Source organism: Muntiacus reevesi, chromosome X (assembly GCF_963930625.1).
Source record: "Muntiacus reevesi chromosome X, mMunRee1.1, whole genome shotgun sequence".
In the NCBI taxonomy this organism is placed as follows: domain Eukaryota; kingdom Metazoa; phylum Chordata; class Mammalia; order Artiodactyla; family Cervidae; genus Muntiacus; species Muntiacus reevesi.
Window position 1 is genome coordinate 95,895,458 of NC_089271.1, and position 18,266 is coordinate 95,913,723.

At 46.3% G+C, this 18,266-nt stretch overlaps 1 pseudogene; it reads left to right on the plus strand.

Moving 5' to 3' along the window:
* The first annotated feature begins 8,805 nt into the window (after nt 1-8,805).
* LOC136153486 (heat shock transcription factor, X-linked member 3-like) lies at nt 8,806-11,348 on the plus strand (annotated as a pseudogene).
* Nucleotides 11,349-18,266: the final 6,918 nt, after the last annotated feature.

Below are 18,266 nucleotides of genomic sequence, written 5' to 3' on the forward strand. Positions count from 1 at the left end.
GACCATCGAGTCGGTGATGCCATCCAGCCATCTCATCCTCTGTCGTCCCCTTCTCTTCCTGTCCCCAATCCCTCCCAGCATCAGGGTCTTCTCCAACGAGTCAACACTTCGCATGAGGTGGCCAAAGTACTGGAGTTTCAGCTTCAGGATCAGTCCTTCCAATGAACACCCAGGACTGATCTCCTTTAGGATGGACTGGTTGGATCTCCTTGCAGTCCAAGGGACTCTCAAGAGTCTTTTCCAACACCACAGTTCAAAAGCATCAATGTTTTGGTGCTCAGCTTTCTTCACAGTTCAACTCTCACATCCATACATGACCAATGGGAAAACCATAGCCTTGACTAGACGGACCTTTGTTTGCAAAGTAATGTCTCTGCTTTTTAATAAGCTATCTAGGTTGGTCATAAATTTCCTTCCAAGGAGTAAATGTCTTTCAATTTCCTGGCTGCAATCACCATCTGCAGTGATTTTGGAGTCCCTCAAAATAAAGTCTGACACTGCTTCCAATGTTTCCCCATCAATTTCCCATGAAGTGATGGGACCAGATGCCATGATCTTAGTTTTCTGAATGTTGAGACTTAAGCCCACTTTTTCACTCTCCACTTTCACTTTCATCAAGAGGCTTTTTAGTTCCTCTTCACTTTCTGCCATAAGGGTGGTGTCATCTGTATATCTGAGGTTATTGACATTTCTCCCAGAAATCTTGATTCCAGCTTGTGCATCTTCCAGCCCAGCGTTTCTCATGATGTATTCTGCATAGAAGTTAAATAAGTAGGGTGACAATATACAGCCCTGACATACTCCTTTTCCTATTTGCAATCAGGCTGTTGTTCCATGTCCAGTTCTAACTGCTGTTTCCTGACCTGCATAGAGGTTTCTCAAGAGGCAGGTCAGGGGGCCTGGTATTCCCATCTCTTTCAGAATTTTCTACAGTTTATTGTGATCCACACAGTCAAAGGCTTTGGCATAGTCAATAAAGCAGAAATAGATGTTTTTCTGGCACTCTCTTGCTTTTTTGATGATCCAGTGGATGTTGGCAATTTGATCTCTGGTTCCTCTGCCTTTTCTAAAACTAGCTTGAACATCTGGAAGTTCATGGTTCACATATTGCTGAAGTATGGCTTGGAGAATTTTGAGTATTACTTTACTAGTGTGTGAGATGAGGGCAATTGTGCAGCAGTTTGAGCATTCTTTGGCATTGCCTTTCTTTGGGATTAGAATGAAAACTGACCTTTTCCAGTTCTGTGGCCATTGCTGAGTTTTCCAAATTTGCTGGGATATTGAGTGCAGCCCTTTCACAGCATCATTTTTAGGAGTTGAAATAGCTCAACTGGAATTCCATCACTTCCACTAGCTTGGTTCATAGTGATGCTTTCTAAGGCCCACCTGCCTTCACATTCCAGGATGTCTGTTTCTGGGTGAGTGATCACACCATCGTGATTATCTGGGTTGTGAAGATCTTTTTTGCACAGTTCTTCTGTGTATTCTTGCCACCTCTTCTTAATATCTTCTGCTTCTGTTAGGTGCCTACAATTTCTGTCCTTTATTGTGCCCATCTTAGCATGAAAAATTCCCTTGCTATCTCTAATTTTCTTGAAGAGATCTCTAGTCTTTCCCATTCTGTTGTATTCCTCTATTTCTTTGCAATGATTGCTGAGGAAGGCTTTCTTATCTCTCCTTGCTATTCTTTGGAACTCTGCATTCAAATGGGAGTATCTTTCTTTTTCTCCTTGACTTTTTGCTTCTCTTCTTTTCACAGCTATTTGTAAGGCCTCCACAGTCAACCATTTTGCCCTTTTTCATTTCTGTTCCATGAGGATGGTCTTGATCTTTGTCTCCTGCACAACGTCACAAACTTCCATCCCTAGTTCATTAGGCACTCTGCCTATCAGATCTAGTACCTTAAATTTATTTCTCACTTCCATTGTATAGTCATAAGGGATTTGATTTAGGTCATACCTGAATGGTCTAGTGGTTTTCCCTACTTTCTTAATTTTAAGTCTGAATCTGGCAATATGGAGGTCATGATCTGAGCCACCGTCAGCTCCCGGTCTTGTTTGTGCTGACTGTGTAGAGCTTCTCCACATTTGGCTGCAAAGAATATAATCAATCTGAGTTTGGTGTTGACCATCTGGTGATGTCCATGTGTAGAGTCTTCTCTTGTGTTGTTGGAAGAGGGTGTTTGCTATGACCAGTGAATTCCCTTGGCAAAACTCTATTAGCCTTTGCCCTGCTTCATTCTGTACTCCAAGGCCAAATTTGCCTGTTACTCCAGGTGTTTCTTGACTTCCTACTTTTGCATTCCAGTCTGCTATAATGAAAAGGACAGTTTTTGGGGGTGTTAGTTTCTAAAAGGTCTTGTAGGTCTGCATAGAGCCGTTCAACTTCAGGTTCTTCAGTGTTACTGATTGGGTCATAGGCTTGGATTACCGTGACATTGAATGGTTTGCCTTGGAAACGAACATTTTTGAGATTGCATTTTGTCAATTTTGAGATTGCATCCAAGTACTGCATTTTGGACTATCTTGTTGACCATGATGGCTACTCCATTTCTTCTAAGGGATTCCTGCCCTAGTAGTAGACTTAATGGTCATCTGAGTTAAATTCACCCATTCCAGTGCATTTTAATTTGCTGATTCCTTGAATGTCGATGTTCACTCTTGCCATCTCCTGTTTGACCACTTCCAATTTGCCTTGATTCATGGACCTAACATTCCAGGTTCCTATGCAATATTGCTCTTTACAGCATCGGACCTTGCTTCTATCACCAGTCCCATCCACAACTGGGTATTGTTTTTGCTTTGGCTCCATCCCTTTGTTCTTTCTGGAGTTATTTCTCCACTGATCCCCAGTAGCATATTGGGCACTTACCGACCTAGGGAGTTCCTCTTTCAGTATCCTCTCATTTTGCCTTTTCATACTGTTCATGGGGTTCTCAAGGCAAGAATACTGAAGTGGTTTGCCATTCCCTTCGCCAGTGGACCACATTCTGTCAGGCCTGTCCACCATGACCCATCCATCTTGGGTGGTCCCACAGGGCATGGCTTAGTTTCATTGAGTTAGACAAGACTGAGGTCCGTGTGATCAGATTGGCTAGTTTTCTCTGATTATGGTTTCAGTGTGTCTGCCCTTTGATGCCCTCTCGCAACAGTTCCCGTCTTATTTGTGTTTCTCTTACCTTGGATGTGGGTCATCTCTTCACGGCTGCTCCAGCAAAGCGCAGCCGCTGCTCCTTACCTTGGTTGAGGGGTGTCTCCTCATGGTTGCCCCACCTGACCTTGAACGTGGAGTATCTCCTCTCGGCCCTCCTGCGCCCGCACAGCCGCCATTCCTTGGACGTGGCATAGCTCCTCTCAGCCACCACTATGCTATCTAGGTTGGTCATAACTTTCCTTCCAAGTAGTAAGCGTCTTTTAATATCATGGCTGTAATTCACCATCTGCAGTGATTTTTGGAGCCCCCAAAAGTAAAGTCAGCCACTGTTTCACCATCTATTTGCCATGAAGTGATGGGACTGGATGCCATGACCTTAGTTTTCTGAACGTTGGGCTTTAAGCCGACTTTTCCACTCCCCTCTTTCACCTTCTACAAGAGGCTCTTCAGTTCTTCTTCACTTTCTGCCATAAGGGTGGTGTCATCTGCGTATCTGAGGTTATTGATATTTCTCCCGGCAATCTTGATTCCAACCTGTGCTTCCTGCAGCCCAGCGTTTCTCATTATGTACTCTGCATATGAGTTAAATAAGCAGGGTGACAATATACAGCCCTGACATACTCCTTTTCCTATTTGCAATCAGGCTGTTGTTCCATGTCCAGTTCTAACTGCTGCTTCCTGACCTGCATAGAGGTTTCTCAAGAGGCAGGTCAGGGGGCCTGGTATTCCCATCTCTTTCAGAATTTTCCACAGTTTATTGTGATCCACACAGTCAAAGGCTTTGGCATAGTCAATAAAGCAGAAATAGATATTTTTCTGGCACCCTCTTGCTTTTTTGATGATCTATTGGATGTTGGCAATTTGATCTCTGGTTCCTCTGCCTTTTCTAAAACCAGCTTGAACATCTGGAAGTTCACGGTTCACGTATTGGTGAAGCCTGGCTTGGAGAATTTTAAGAATTACTTTACTAGCATGTGAGATGGGCTCAATAAAGGACAGAAATGGTAGGAACCTAACAGAAGCAGAAGATATAAAGAAGAGGTGGCAAGAATACACAGAAGAACTATACAAAAAAAGATCTTCATGACCTGGATAATCATGATGTTCTGATCACTCACCTAGAGCCAGACATCCTGGAATGTGAAGTCAAATGGGCCTTAGGAAGCATCACTATGAACAAAGCTAGTGGAGGTGATGGAATTCCAGTTGAGCTATTTCAACTCCTAAAAGATGATGTTGTGAAAGTGCTGCACTCAATATTCCAGCAAATTTGGAAAACTCAGCAATGGCCACAGGACTGGAAAAGTTCAGTTTTCATTCCAATCCCAAGGAAAGGCAGTGCCAAAGAATGCTCAGAGAGTTCTACTGGACAGCATTTCAGAGGTGGGATATTCCATGGAGGGAGGACATCAATTTTATCCTATTTGAAGTGTGACCCAGAGAGTCAATGAATTCTTGCCATTTAACATGGATCACTTTCAAGTTACCCAAATCTGGAGAAGGCTATTTTAGATAGACTTAATGTTTCATCATATCAAGTTCTTGATATGTTCTTGCTGACTCATTTGCAACATATATAAGGTCTTATTTGATCTCTAATAAACCTAGGTACAACAGTTGTGCTACATTTAGAAAACCAACAAACTTAACCTAGTTTCAATACCAGATATCAATTCAGTGCTGAATATTTCCCAGATCGACAGGTTTGACATTCATTTTGGTCAGTTTTCTAAATATTAAAAAGTATTAAATTTGTAAGTGCTGATAGTTTTGAATTAGTTGAGTCGTGTTTATTTGCAAGTTATCTCAGAAGGATTATTACCCAAAATGGCCCCATTCTGGAGAATGAACCTCAAGGTGCTGCATTCAGGAAACAAATTTGACTTCCCCATAGCCAGCACACTTACACGCAAGATAACTACAAACACACACACAAAGAATAATTCCTGCAAGGCAAAAGCAAAAATATGAAGTTAAACAATTTCTTCAACTTTTTCAAACAAATATTCCTCTTATTAAAAACAAACAATGTGAAAATGGAAAGACAGGGAGTAATGACCACATGAGTCATGGCAATTTTCCCCACAAACACAAAGCCAAAAATAACAGTGGGAGAAAGTTAAATTTACTTAGTTAACTTCATGCTTTCTCCAGGAAATATTTTTATTTTCTCAGTGTCAGAATTCTGAAAAAAGTATTTCATCAAGCCAACTTTTTTCCAACTGCATATGCAGAAAAAAAACAGTTTTGAAATTTCAGACACTTCATCTTAACCAATTTTTTCCCTCACCATAGTTTATAGAAGATAGTGGCCATGCAGTGCTAACGAAAATCATCTTTCTCATACCCTAGGGTGACTACAGGATGGAACAGAGCTCTGATTAGCACAGAAGGTATTATCAAATACTGAACAAACAAATGTAATGCAAAACAAGCTTGAGTGACTTACCCTAGGTGATACCAAATGTGGACCATAGTTCTCCAAACAGCCTCCTGCGTTGGGGGGTGGAGAGCAGCTGGCTCCTGTCATGGAGAGTCCCTCCTAGTTATGTAGAGCCAAATAAACTTAGGCAGCTCTGGTAGAAACTTGGGAAGCAGCTGTCTCTGGTCAAGGTCAGTCTGCCATGGGCATAGATTTACTGCTGTGGTTGCCACAAATTGAGAAAGAAAGGGAGAGCCTCAGGAATCAAAGATTTGGACATGACTGAGCAACTTTCACTTCATGAGATTTTTATATATAGAAAATGTTGTCCTCAGCTAATAGTGGTTTTTCTTTTCTAATAATGAATATTTTTTATTTCTTTTTCTTACCATGAGACAAATATTATTATCTGTCTTAGAAAGGCTTTCTGCTTAGCTCATTAGCTTCTGACTGCAATGTGACACACTCAGTCCTCCATCTCTTCTTTCTCATTGCAGTCTTGGCTCCTTAAGTCTCTAATTTTGTCTCTCTGGGCCTGTGAGACCACTGAAAGCTGCGTTGGTTTTCTGGTCCCCAGATATCGCCATCTACCTGGATGAAGCATGGATTCTCATCCTCCTTCACTGTGCCCTAGAATTGGAAAATTTCTCCAGAGGAAAAGAAGCTGCAATATGTCAGTGTATCTTTCCATGTTTCTCCTTTCTCCAGCATGTTGGCTCCTTAAGTCCTGATCACTTCAGCAGTTCTCCAATGGCTTTAAACTTTTTTTTGTCATACTTTAAATAATTGTTTTTGCTATTTAGTAATCTGTTATTGTTGTTAAATATTGCATATATACAAAGGAAATATGTTTATTTATATTAACAGTCCAAGGAACAGTAGAAAATCCCATAAATCTATATCAGAGAAGAACAAGTCTGACTCCCTATTGAATCTCTTCCTTTAGCTCTAATCTCTGTGCTCTGTCACCTGTGCTTAGTCATGCCGGCTCTGCACCTTCATCTCTTCAATCAGTAAGAGAACATTGCCTATAGCCTAAAATATATAATAGATTTTTCTCAAGTCTCTGACTCCCAGGCTGTAACCTTAAAAGTCACAACACTTTTCATTCATCCAGAGATTAAAAAGTTGCAGAACAGAAAGTAACATTTGTCTTATTGAAGGTTAACAGGAATTTCATGATGTGACCTACCTAGACACCTGCAAGAACAAGGAATTATCACATTTCTTCCAGGGTCTGTCTGGTACCAAGAGATCGGCAACAACCAGCCACACTCTCCTTTTTTACTATAAAAGAAGCCTGAATTCTAACTTGGGAAAAATGGTTCTTTGGGATACGAATGATCCATTTTTCTCATCTACTGACTTTCTGAATAAAGTCACTATTGCTTGCCCCAACACTTTGTCTCTCTATGTATTTGGCCTGTCATGTGCTTAGCAGTATGAGCTTGGTGTGTTTGCATGCATATTAAGTAGCTTCAGCTGTGTCCGACTTTTTGCAACGCTATGGATTCTGGTCCGCCAGGCTCCTCTGTCCGTGGGATTCTCCAGGCAAGGATACCAGAGTGGGTTGCCATGCCCTCCTCCAGGAGTTCTTCTCAACCCAGGGATTCAACCCACGTCTCTTACATCTCCTGCATGGGCAGGCGAATTCTTCACCACCTGCGCCACCTGAAGAGCTTGGACCTGGTAACAAATCCTCCATGCAGATGAGCTTTAGGTATCCTTCTCATTTATAGTTATTCCTAGTCCACCCTCATGTCATTGTCCTACATTATATATATTTTTAATTCCTTTAAAATGAGATGTAATTGACATATATCATCATGTAAGCTTAAGATGTACAATGTATTGACTTTATACATTTATATGTTGTAATGTGTTACAGCCTTAAGGTTAGCTAACACGTCTGTCAAATCACATAACTATCATTTATGTTTTTGTGGTGGGCATACATCATGTTTTAATGGGATTTTCCTGTTGTTCTCAGACAAATTTGTCTGCTGAAAACTACCCTGAAAACTGAAAAACATTTTTAATCACAATAAATGGCATTTGCTGAATTGTGATAATGCTCAATGAACCAGGCAAGCACTATATTATTTGCTTTTCAGAGTAAGGGAAATGATTATTTCCATTATTTCCCTTTGTTTATACCAACGAGTAAATAGAAATCTATAAAGTTTAACTTAACTGGGTAAGAACACAAAAGTGAGGAAGCTGGAATTCCCAGTCAGGCCTTTTCCGCTCCAATGCATGTGTTTGAAACACACACACACACACACACACACACACACACACACACACACACACACACACACTATATCTGTATCTATAGCTATATCTGTATCTATATCTGTATCTCTGAATTGTTCAGTGCAGGCATGTAGGCTGAAGGCTCAGGGAAAAGTTAATTTTATAGCTTGAGTCCAAAGGCAGTCTGGAGGCAGAGTTTCTTCCTCTTTGAGGGACCTCAGTCTTTTTCTCTTAAAGCCTTCAACTGTATGGATGCAGCCAACCTAGATTATGGAGAATAATCTATTTAGAGTCCATTAATTTAAATGTCAATCACATCTAAAAAGAACTTCACAGCAACATCTAGAGACATGTTTAATCAAGCAACTGGGCAGTATAGCCTAGCCAAGTTGACACATAAAAACAGCTACCATGCTCCCTGACTATATTTTCTTTGTAAAGAGTTTAAACAATGGGAAGAATAGAGAAGAAAGAGTGTCACACTTTCAACTCTGTCCCCTTCCCTTCACAGTGATGAACACTGTCAAACTCTCAGTGAACACCCTTCCAATGTTATTCCTTTAACATTCATATATGTAAATATATACATATACAGTGTGCTTTGTTTTATTCAAATGGGATAATTCTATAGGTATTGTTTGTGTCTGGTTTTCCCTCTTGAATGGTAAGTCACATATATTTATCCTTTTATTTACTTGGACAAACATGTTTCCAATAATTATAATATTAAATGATACAATTCAGTAAAAACAAAAGTCCATATTTTACCCCCTTCCTGAACCTCACTTTCATCTTCAACAGTAAATACTGTCATCTTTTAAGGAAGCTGACCACTTAATTACATGCCTGGCGTGTGACCCAGATTCTAGAATCTCCAGAGAGTATTTATTGGGCACCCCAACCCTGGTCTGAGGCCCTTCTGCCCTGAGGATTCACTGCTGGGGTAGAGAATGCTCCTGAGATTGACTGGCTCCATGACTAGCCAGAGTTCCCATGAGGCACATGCAGCCCCACTGCCCCCATCAACTGATGGGGAGCCCTCAGCAGGGGACCCCCGTGATTCCTCCTCGGGTCCAAATGTGGATTCAGGGGAGGCTTTGCAGAAGCAGGGTGACCAACCTGAGAGCCCAGATCCAGGCCTCTGTGACAAACCACCTCCAGAGGGCCCAAACCCAGAAATGCCCAATGAGGAAGAGAACAACACCATCCTCAGACTCTCCTTCCCCAGGAAGCTCTGGGTGATCGTGGAGGATGTGGCCTTCAACTCTGTGCACTGGAATGACGAGGGAGACACAGTGTCATCAATGCAGATTTCTTCCAGACAGAGGCAGATCTCCCCCAGTACAGATGTGTGGACAAGATCTTCGAGACAGACAGTGTCAAGAGTTTCATCTGTGAACTGAAGCTGTACGGGTTCAATAAAATCCACCCTTCAGGTCACTATGCAGGAAGAAGAGGATGATGCTAACATAGAAAGCCCTTGCGGGGAGACTAGACTAGATGTGCCAAATGCTGGACGGGTTTCATTTCCCAGGATAACATTTTTCTCATGATAGAGTAGTTAAGGAAAGAGGAGAAAGCAGTCTGTCATGTTCCACCACCCCCTTAGACAGGACCCACAGGGGTGACTCCAGACCCTGAGGGGCCACTTGATGTCAGGGAGCACCAGTAACACCTCAAGAGAGGCCAGCCCAGGGGGAGCTCTAGGGATCAATATGCTAGGGCCTCACAACCTGCCAAGAATGAAGAGACCTTGTCTCCATACTTAGGCATGGCCGGGATGGTGGTGGGAAGGCAGGTGGCGAGGAACAGCTCTTCTCCCTCACGATGGCTAAAGTGATTCATGTCCTTTCAGATCTATCACAATTCCAATTTTCAGAGAGACAAGCCTCTCCTCCTGCAGAACATCTGGAGGAAAGGCAACCCCATAACAACTGCTCAGCCTGCCACCAGCACAACAACCATTCCAAAGAGAAAGAAGCAAGCGGTGGAAACCAGACATTCTCCTTGACTCCACCACAACCAGTGCACCCAAGAAGTGGACAGGAAAGTCCAGAAGGGAATCCCAACTGCTTGCAGAACCCCCAGCAGGTGTTCACTTGTGTTCTCTGTCCTTTGCTCTATGGGAAGTGTAGACAGGCAGGGTGGAGGAAACCATCTCCCCAGTGAGCACGGTAGCCTCAGTGGGAGGGCATGTCCAGCAATGCAATATCTATACCCCTGGCTACTGCTGTGCCAGGGTCCAGCCCCAGCAGGATCCAGGGGAACCCTTAGGATGAACGGCATCGGCGAATGAGAGAGAGAGTGAGACAAAGCTCGGGGCTAAGTCTGAAGTTTATTTTTGCATGGCTCCTTTATACCCTTAACAACATCTTTCGGGGAAGTGCATATTGCTTACACACAGGTCATCTCAAAACACTACAGCAACTTGACCTTCAACAGAAACTGGATGTCACCCACATACTTTTTCATTCACAAGTCTTTCTTATCATTTGGTCTTCAGGCCTGCTAACATTTTATGGCTTGCACCTGGTGTGACTTAAGCAACTTCAGTAGCCGACCCTGTTTTTCTTATAACTAATCTATTTTCTTTCTTATAAGCTCATCTCTATGGGAACTAGACAGGATTACATTTTTACAGAACAGGAATGTGAAGGACTGCAGAAACAGCAGATATGGCACAAAACAGGCTCTTAGCCTAAAAGTTAACTACCTGCAAGAAGTCGCCAGCTAATCTCCATCTAAAGTATTTTCTATTAGGCACATTTGTGGCTATCATATTTGTGGAGCTTTTCTCACCCCGTGAAGGGGCCTATGCTTAATAGTTTCTTTTGTTAGCGTACTGTGTTTAGGATGTTTAGAACAATCAAGAGCATTTTTTGCAATGAGAGCACATATTTATCACACAAGCCAGAATGCCAGCAAAAGGGTTCAAATTTAAGCATTTCCTTCATCCCTGGCCCCTTCATAGGGTACCAGCATCCAGGAGATTTATTAATTAGGGTTTTAAGTTGGTCCTCATTCAGTGAAAGAGGAGCAGGAGAGCTCTCAGCAGGCAACACAAGAATCCGCAGCAGGGTAAATAAGAACAGCAGCACAACAGCAGAAAAGGGAGGAGGATACAGGGTGGGGTAGAGGCCGAAACCAACCTGGAGGGTCCCTTATCCTAGATGGCCTTGCCTGTCAGGTTTTTTCCTCGTGACCCCATCATGGATGGGGTCCCGGACGGCCTTGCCTGCCCGGTATTTTCTTCATGACCTCGTCACGGGCGGTACCTCCCGTAACGGCTCCCAGCACTGCTGGAAGGAACAGCTCAAGGGAACTGCCTGGGAACCCCCTGGAGTACCCAGATTACGATTCAGTGATGGATGTGTACAAGACCTGTTACTCCATCCTGATGGCGGCCCTTTCAGTCATGGCCCCAGATGATGCCCCTGAGTCAGAGGAGGAGCAGGGTGAGATCTCAGATTACAAGTGTGCCCTCTGTGAGCATTTCAAGGACAAGCCCAATCCCTGAACTGCCAGATCCCTAGGGACTGTGAAAAGCACTCTCTTGTAACCAAAAATCTATTTCTGGCTCTAATAAAGTAAAGCAAACTCCACAGGATTAAATAAAGAATCAAACGAGAACTGCAACTCTGTTCTTTCTCTATGTCCATGCTATTCACATGGCACTGGGTGAGCCAGATGAGGCTGGAAGCCCACGCCCTAGGCAACCTTCGGTCCAGTCCCCATGGTCCCTTTTCATTTGAAGCAGCAGCATTTCACATGGTTGGCCAAGGGTCTGACACATGAGCCAAGTGTTGAGGCGAGCCCAGGATGGACAGGTCCCTGGGCCTTGCCTGCTGCTCAGCAGACAGCCCAATCGGGTTCCTGACCTTGGGTTTGTCACCTTCCGTGATTCATCCACCCTGAAGCAGAAGGGGCTCCTCAAGGGTCCCCTAACAATGCCACAAGTTTTTGATCAGCAGCTGAGTGTCTCCAGCTCCCAAACCAGGGTCCTCCCCAAGAGCCTGACTGGAAAGAAGGGTCACCCCACCCACCAAGGGCCTTGAAATCCCATGACCCCAAACCCAAAGACAAGTACATGGTTCTACAAGGTGAACAACATCCTTTGTCTCTCTGCCCTCACAGCTGTATTTAGGAGTCTGTTGTTGGATGTGTAGCATCCTGCCAGGCACTGCATCCTACATACATGCCTTGTGAACCAAGGGACACTTTACAGTAGGACAAGGGTCACGTGTAAGGACACACCACGGCCTGTTTCTGGGCCTGGTGGGCCTCTCTGCCTGCCGATGCTTTGCCCAGCCCCCAGCTTTCCCCATCACCCCCTGGAGACTGTTCCAACATCGGGGAGTTTGGACCAGAGCAGAGAGAGAAAAACACTAACTGGTTTCCTAACAATACATTTCTCTCAACCACCCAGACCCAGCAGGGCCAAAACGACTGGCAACACCATCTTTTCATAAAGGACAAAGTCCCAGAGACTCTCACTGAGTCCAGAGCAGCACCGCATGAGGGGAGTCCGGCCCCTGGCCCCACACCAAGTGGGCGGGGCCCATTCAGACTGAACCAGATGGGCACGTCCAGGGCACAGCGGTGACTGGATGGCGTCACCAAGAGCTGGTTTCTCAGTCACTTTCCTCTCGAGAGCCCAGTTTGGACAGGCCTCCTGCCCAAAGGGGAATCATGTGTTCAGGGATGTCCACCTGTAAGATGTCCTTCCCACCCCTCTCCGGGACAGGATTTAGCAGCCAGCGGTGATTGGTGAGAACAGTCAGGTACTTCTGTTCCACGTCCGGTAACAGGGCCTGATCTCCAGCTCCTCCACCTGGTTGTGTTCTAAGTTTTCTGGGCACAGCAAAGTGTCCCCAATGTCCATGAGACCTGTGTGCAAAGACAGGACACAGAAGAACAAAGTGATTAAAAGTCACACCTGCGATGAACATTGGGGTGCACGTGTCTCTTTCTGATCTGGTTTCCTTGGTGTGTATGCCCAGAAGTGGGCACTGTTTATAATAGCCAGGGCATGGAAGCAACCTAGATGCCCATCAGCAGATGAATGGATAAGGAAGCTGTGGTACATATATACCATGGAATATTACTCAGCCATTAAAAATAATTCATTTGAATCAGTTCTAATGAGATGGATGAAATTGGAGCCCATTATACAGAGTGAAGTAAACCAGAAAGATAAAGACCAATACAGTATACTAACGCATATATATGAAATTTAGAAAGATGGCAATGATAGCTCTATATGCAAAACAGAAAAAGAGACACAGAAGTACAGAACAGACTTTTGGACTCTGTGGGAGAAGGCAAGTGTTGGATGTTTAGAGAGAACAGCATCGAAACATGTATATTATCAAGGGTGAAACAGATCACCAGCCCAGGTTGGATGCATGAGAGAAGCGCTCGGGGCTGGTGCACTGGGAAGACCCAGAGGGATCGGGTGGAGAGGGAGGTGGGAGGGCGGATTGGGATGGGGAATACATGTAAATCCATGGCTGATTCATGTCAATGTATGGCAAAAACCACTACAGTATTGTAAAGTAATTAGACTCCAACTAATAAAAATAAATGGAAAAAAAAATAATAAATAAATAAAAGTCACACCTGCTAGAGACTAAGACTTATCATGGCGGGGAACTGTGGTGAACTGAATTCTCTGGCTGAGTATTTAAGACAGGCTCATCTCAGCAAAGGGAATTTGGGGTGAGGCCAAGCGAGGGAGGGAGCAAAAAAAAAAAAAAAAAAAAAGAGGTCTGGTGTGCCAGGAACCCACCAGCCCACAGGCAACTCTCAGTCTACCCACTGCAGGACACAGGGACACAGCATGAGGGTCCCACCGGGGAGCCTGCAGGCATCAGGTCCCCAAGTGATTCACCAGCAGACAGGTGTTGCTGTGGGGCCTCACCCCTGGGGAGTCAGGGGACTTGCTTAGGCCCAGCTACAAGCAGTCGGGGTATGGAACCCAGGCTGGGCGCATTCCTGCCTCTCATGGTCTCTGCTGGGCACACACACACACGTGAGTACACAAACACCCACATGTTCACACAGAGACAAGTGCCACGTGCAGAGGTGGATGTGCCTCTGCCTCATAGCACAAAAGGGGATGGAGGCCCCGAGTGGTGGTCAGGCATCGCGGGCCACTGTCTCCCAGCCCAGGGACACTCACTGTCCCTCTGAAGAACTCTCAGCCCCCCCCCCTCCTCCCACCAACTGGTTCAACAGAGAACAAATGAACATAACCAGGCTGAGATCCAGGGCAGTACTGGGTGCCATGTGGGCAACGCAGGGCAGGGTATCACTTGCCCATGATCATTCAATGGCCGAAATGTTAGTGACCCACAGCAAGGCCTGGATCTGGGCAGAGCTCATCCCCAGCCTCTGCTGTATCAACTCCTGCCCGGCTGCATCCTCCCAGTCCTGGTGCACAATGTGGACAGCTAGGGTACAGTGCTGGGTCCACACAGCACGGGCCGCCACTGCATCTCCATGGTCTTGACACCATTTAAGATGAAACCCGTGTAAGGCTGTCGGTCAGAAAGACAGCTGAACCTCATCTTCCAGGGCTCCCAGGGCCTCATGTGGCTGCAGAAACACAGAACCACAAAGGTCAGGAGCCTGACACAGAGCCGTCCAAGCTCACAGCCCTGGGACGGACCTCAGCCCAATATGTTTGAGCATCCTGCAAGTCGCTGACACAGAGTGGGTGTGCCACACAGGGCTGGCTCCTTCTGTCCATCTCCATGCCGTCTGCTTGCAGATAAAGGAAAGGTCTTCACAGAGCTGATGGATGTCAAGTAAGCTCATTAGGATTGACCCTCCTCTAACAGGATGGCTGGCCCCATACGAAGGACACATTTAGAGACAGGCACATAGGAGAACTGGGGTGAAAAGGAAGGCAGAGCTCTCTGAGCCGAGACAAGCCCACCATGGCCAGCAATGCCCTGGAAGTGAGGGAGTAGGGATGGAAAAGACTCTCCACACAGCCCTCAGGAGAGTCAGCATCAGCTGACACCTCAACCTCAGCTGCCGGTCTCCTGAACCAATATGGTTTGTAGTTTGAGCCACCCTGCCAGTGTGGCCCTGACAGAAAAGCCGTTCTCCAAAGACAACATAGATGGCAAACAGGCACTTGAAAAGATGTTCAACATTCCTAATTATTAGACAAATTCAAATCAAAATTCCAATGAAGTATCACTTTACCCTGCTCAGAATGGTCATCATCAATAAAACCTATGAAGAACAAATGCTGGAGAGGGTGGATAGCAAATGGAACCCTGGTACACTGTTGGTGGAAATGTAAAATGGTACAGTCAATATGAAGAACAGTATGGAGGATCATTCAACAACTACAGACACAACTATCATATGATCCAGCAATCCCACTCCTGAATATATACCTGGAAAAGACAAAACTCTAATATGAAAAGATACATGCACCCCAGTGTTCATTGCAACACTATCTACAACAGACAAGATATGGAAGCAACCTAAATGTCCATCAATGGATGATTGGATAAAGAAGATGTGGTACACACACACACACACACACACACACACACACACTACTCAGAAATGAAAAATAATGAAGTAATACCATCTGTGGCAATATGGATGGACCTAGAGATTATTATATTAAGCAAAATAAGTCAGTTAGAGAAAGACAAATATTCTATGGTATCTAAAAAGATGATAAAAATGAAATTATTTACAGAGAAGATACAGATTCAGAGAACAACTTATGGTTACCAAAGGGGAAAAGCAGGGGAAGGAATAAATTAAGAGTTTGGGATTAACAGATACACACTACCATGTATAAAATAGTACTACTGTGGTGCTGGAGAAGACTCTTGAGAGTCTGTTGGACAGCAAGGAGACCAAGTCAGTCAAGCCTAAAGGAAGTGAACCCTGAATATCCATTGGAAGGACTGATGCTAAAGCTCCAATACTTTGGTCACCTGATGGGAAGAGCTGACTCACCTGGCCTCCGTCCTCTCCCCACCTGAGTCCCTGCTCCTCACACCAGGTCCCCAGTCTCTCATAGACCAAGATGTCAGGAAGTCAGCACACGTGTTTTGTGCTATTCTCACCCCAGGAGCTCCTAGGGTTGACACAGGGGCGGGGATCTGTGGGGTTCTGTCAGTCTTCCCTCGGGGTCCTGTCAGTCGCCCTCAGGGACCTCACCTTTACTCTGGGTAGGACTTCAGATTCTCTCCCCTCCCCTACTAAGGCCCCAGCCCTTACACCATGACCCCAGTCTCTCTGAGACCCAGATGTCAGGAAGTCAGCCCCCTATACCAAGACCCAGTCTCTCTGACACCCGGATGTCAGGCAATGCAGCATGTGTCCGTTTGCCCTATGTCCTCCCAGAGCCCACTCTGCTCTGCAATCCAGGGTCCCCTCAGTCCTCCCTCAGTGTCTTCGCCCTGACTCTCAAAAGAACTAAGATCTTCCCCTCTGCCCATCTGAGGCCCTGCCCCTTCTAACAGTTGTCTAATGTCTCTGAGACACAGATGCGGAAGTCAGAATAGGCTGCCAAGTGCTCACCCCACCACCAGGGTCACCCAGGGCTGACAGAAGGGGCACAGATTAGTGGGGTTAACTTACATCATCCCTCAGGGACCTCATCATTAACTTTGGCAGACCTGGGGATGCCCTTTGTATTGACCAGAGGCAGGACCCTCACATCAAGGCTCAGGGAGCACAGAGGGTGGATGAGCACATGCTGCATTTCCTGACATCGTGGGTCTCAGAGAACCTGGGGACCCGGGTTAGTGGGCCTGGCCTCAGGTGAGCAGAGGGAAGAAGCCCAGCTCCTCCAAGTTTCTACTTGAGGTCCCTGAGGGAGGACTGAGGGGACCCTGGACCACAATCAGAGGAGAACTCAGAGAAGCCTGTAGCTGCTGTTGGTCCTTGGCAGCCCTGGGGTAAGATGAGCCCAACATGCCTGGTCTCACTTCCTGACATGGTGTCTCAGACTGGGGACCTTGCATATGGGTGGGGCCTCAGATGGGCCGATTCCCAGGTGCTGCAGGTGTCAGGTTGAGTACCCTGACAAGGGACTAGAGGACCCTGGACACCAATCAGAGGAGACCTCAGAGAAGCTCTTCTCTGTTGTCAGTCCAGGGAGACCATGGGGGTAGGATGAGGGCAACAGGCAGTTGCTGACTTCCTGACATTCGGGTCTTGGAGAGACTGGGGCCCTGGTATAAGGGGCAGGGCTTCAGGTGGGAAGAGCCGAGAATCCCATGTTCTGCCCAGAGGCAAGGTTAGGTGTCTGAAGGAGGACTGAGGGGGCCCTGTGTGAGGACTGACGGAACCCCACAGATTCCTGTCTCTGTAGTCGTACCTGGGAGACCTTGGGGGTGACAAGAGCACACTAGGCCTGTCTGCCTTCCTCACATGTGGGTCTCAGAGAGACTGGGTACCTCGTGAAGGAAGCTGGGTCTCAAAATGGTGGACAGTACAATTCCTGGTCCTGCCTAGAGTCCAGGCTCCATGCAAGGAAGGACTGAAGCAGTCAGACCCCAGATTGGAGGCAGCGATCCTGACCGTTGTGGGAACTCTTGGAGGCTATGAACGGGGTGAGCAGGGTGAGGCGTTTATTGATTGCTGGCTTAGGGACCTTGAAAGGTGAGGTTTTCTGGGCAGAGTGCAGAGGCTATAGGTCGGCACAAGCTGGACTCCCCAACCCCGACGGAGGACTGAGCAGACTCCTGCCACTGTGGTCAGTTCTGGGAGGCCAGGCAAGACATGAGGAGGAGCTGAGGATCGAGCATCTCACAAGCCTAAAACCTGCGAGAGGCCCTGGGTGAGTACAGCTGCATGTGGTGCCCCTCAGCCCTTTCTGTTCAGACTTGGGCCTTTTTGGACTTTCACTGCAGGCCCCCAAAGGTGAGGGACCAGGCCAGCCAGAGGAAAGGTGAACACTACAAGGGAACCCCGATGTGACCTGCCACCACACAATGGGGGGACCTCACAGAGTCCACCCCTCTTACTATCTCAGAAGGCCCATGGCTGTGCCACAGGATACCATCGAGGTGTCCCCTCCATTTCTCCCACAGGAGCTCCAGGAACCAGCAGGGGAAAGCAGAGGTCTGAGGCCCATATCCTGAGGTCAGAGAGCAGAGGAGGTCCAGGTAGTGCCTGGAGTCAAGGTGAGGATGGTGCCCTGAGTGTGCACCAGGGGCTCCCCATCCCAGAAGAGAGGGGACCATGCAAGGCCCTAATCCCTGCACCTTGTAAGTGCCAGAAAACTCGGGCTATGCTGTCTGCATCCTGGGGAGTCACTTCACTTCATCCTTCAGGTAGCCAGGGGATCCTCCCCTGTGAGATCTGAGTGAACTCCTCAAGGGGAGACCAGTAAGTGGCCTGAGTCAGACTGCCCAGCATGCGGTTCTCAGTCGAGGCCGGTCCCGCCACT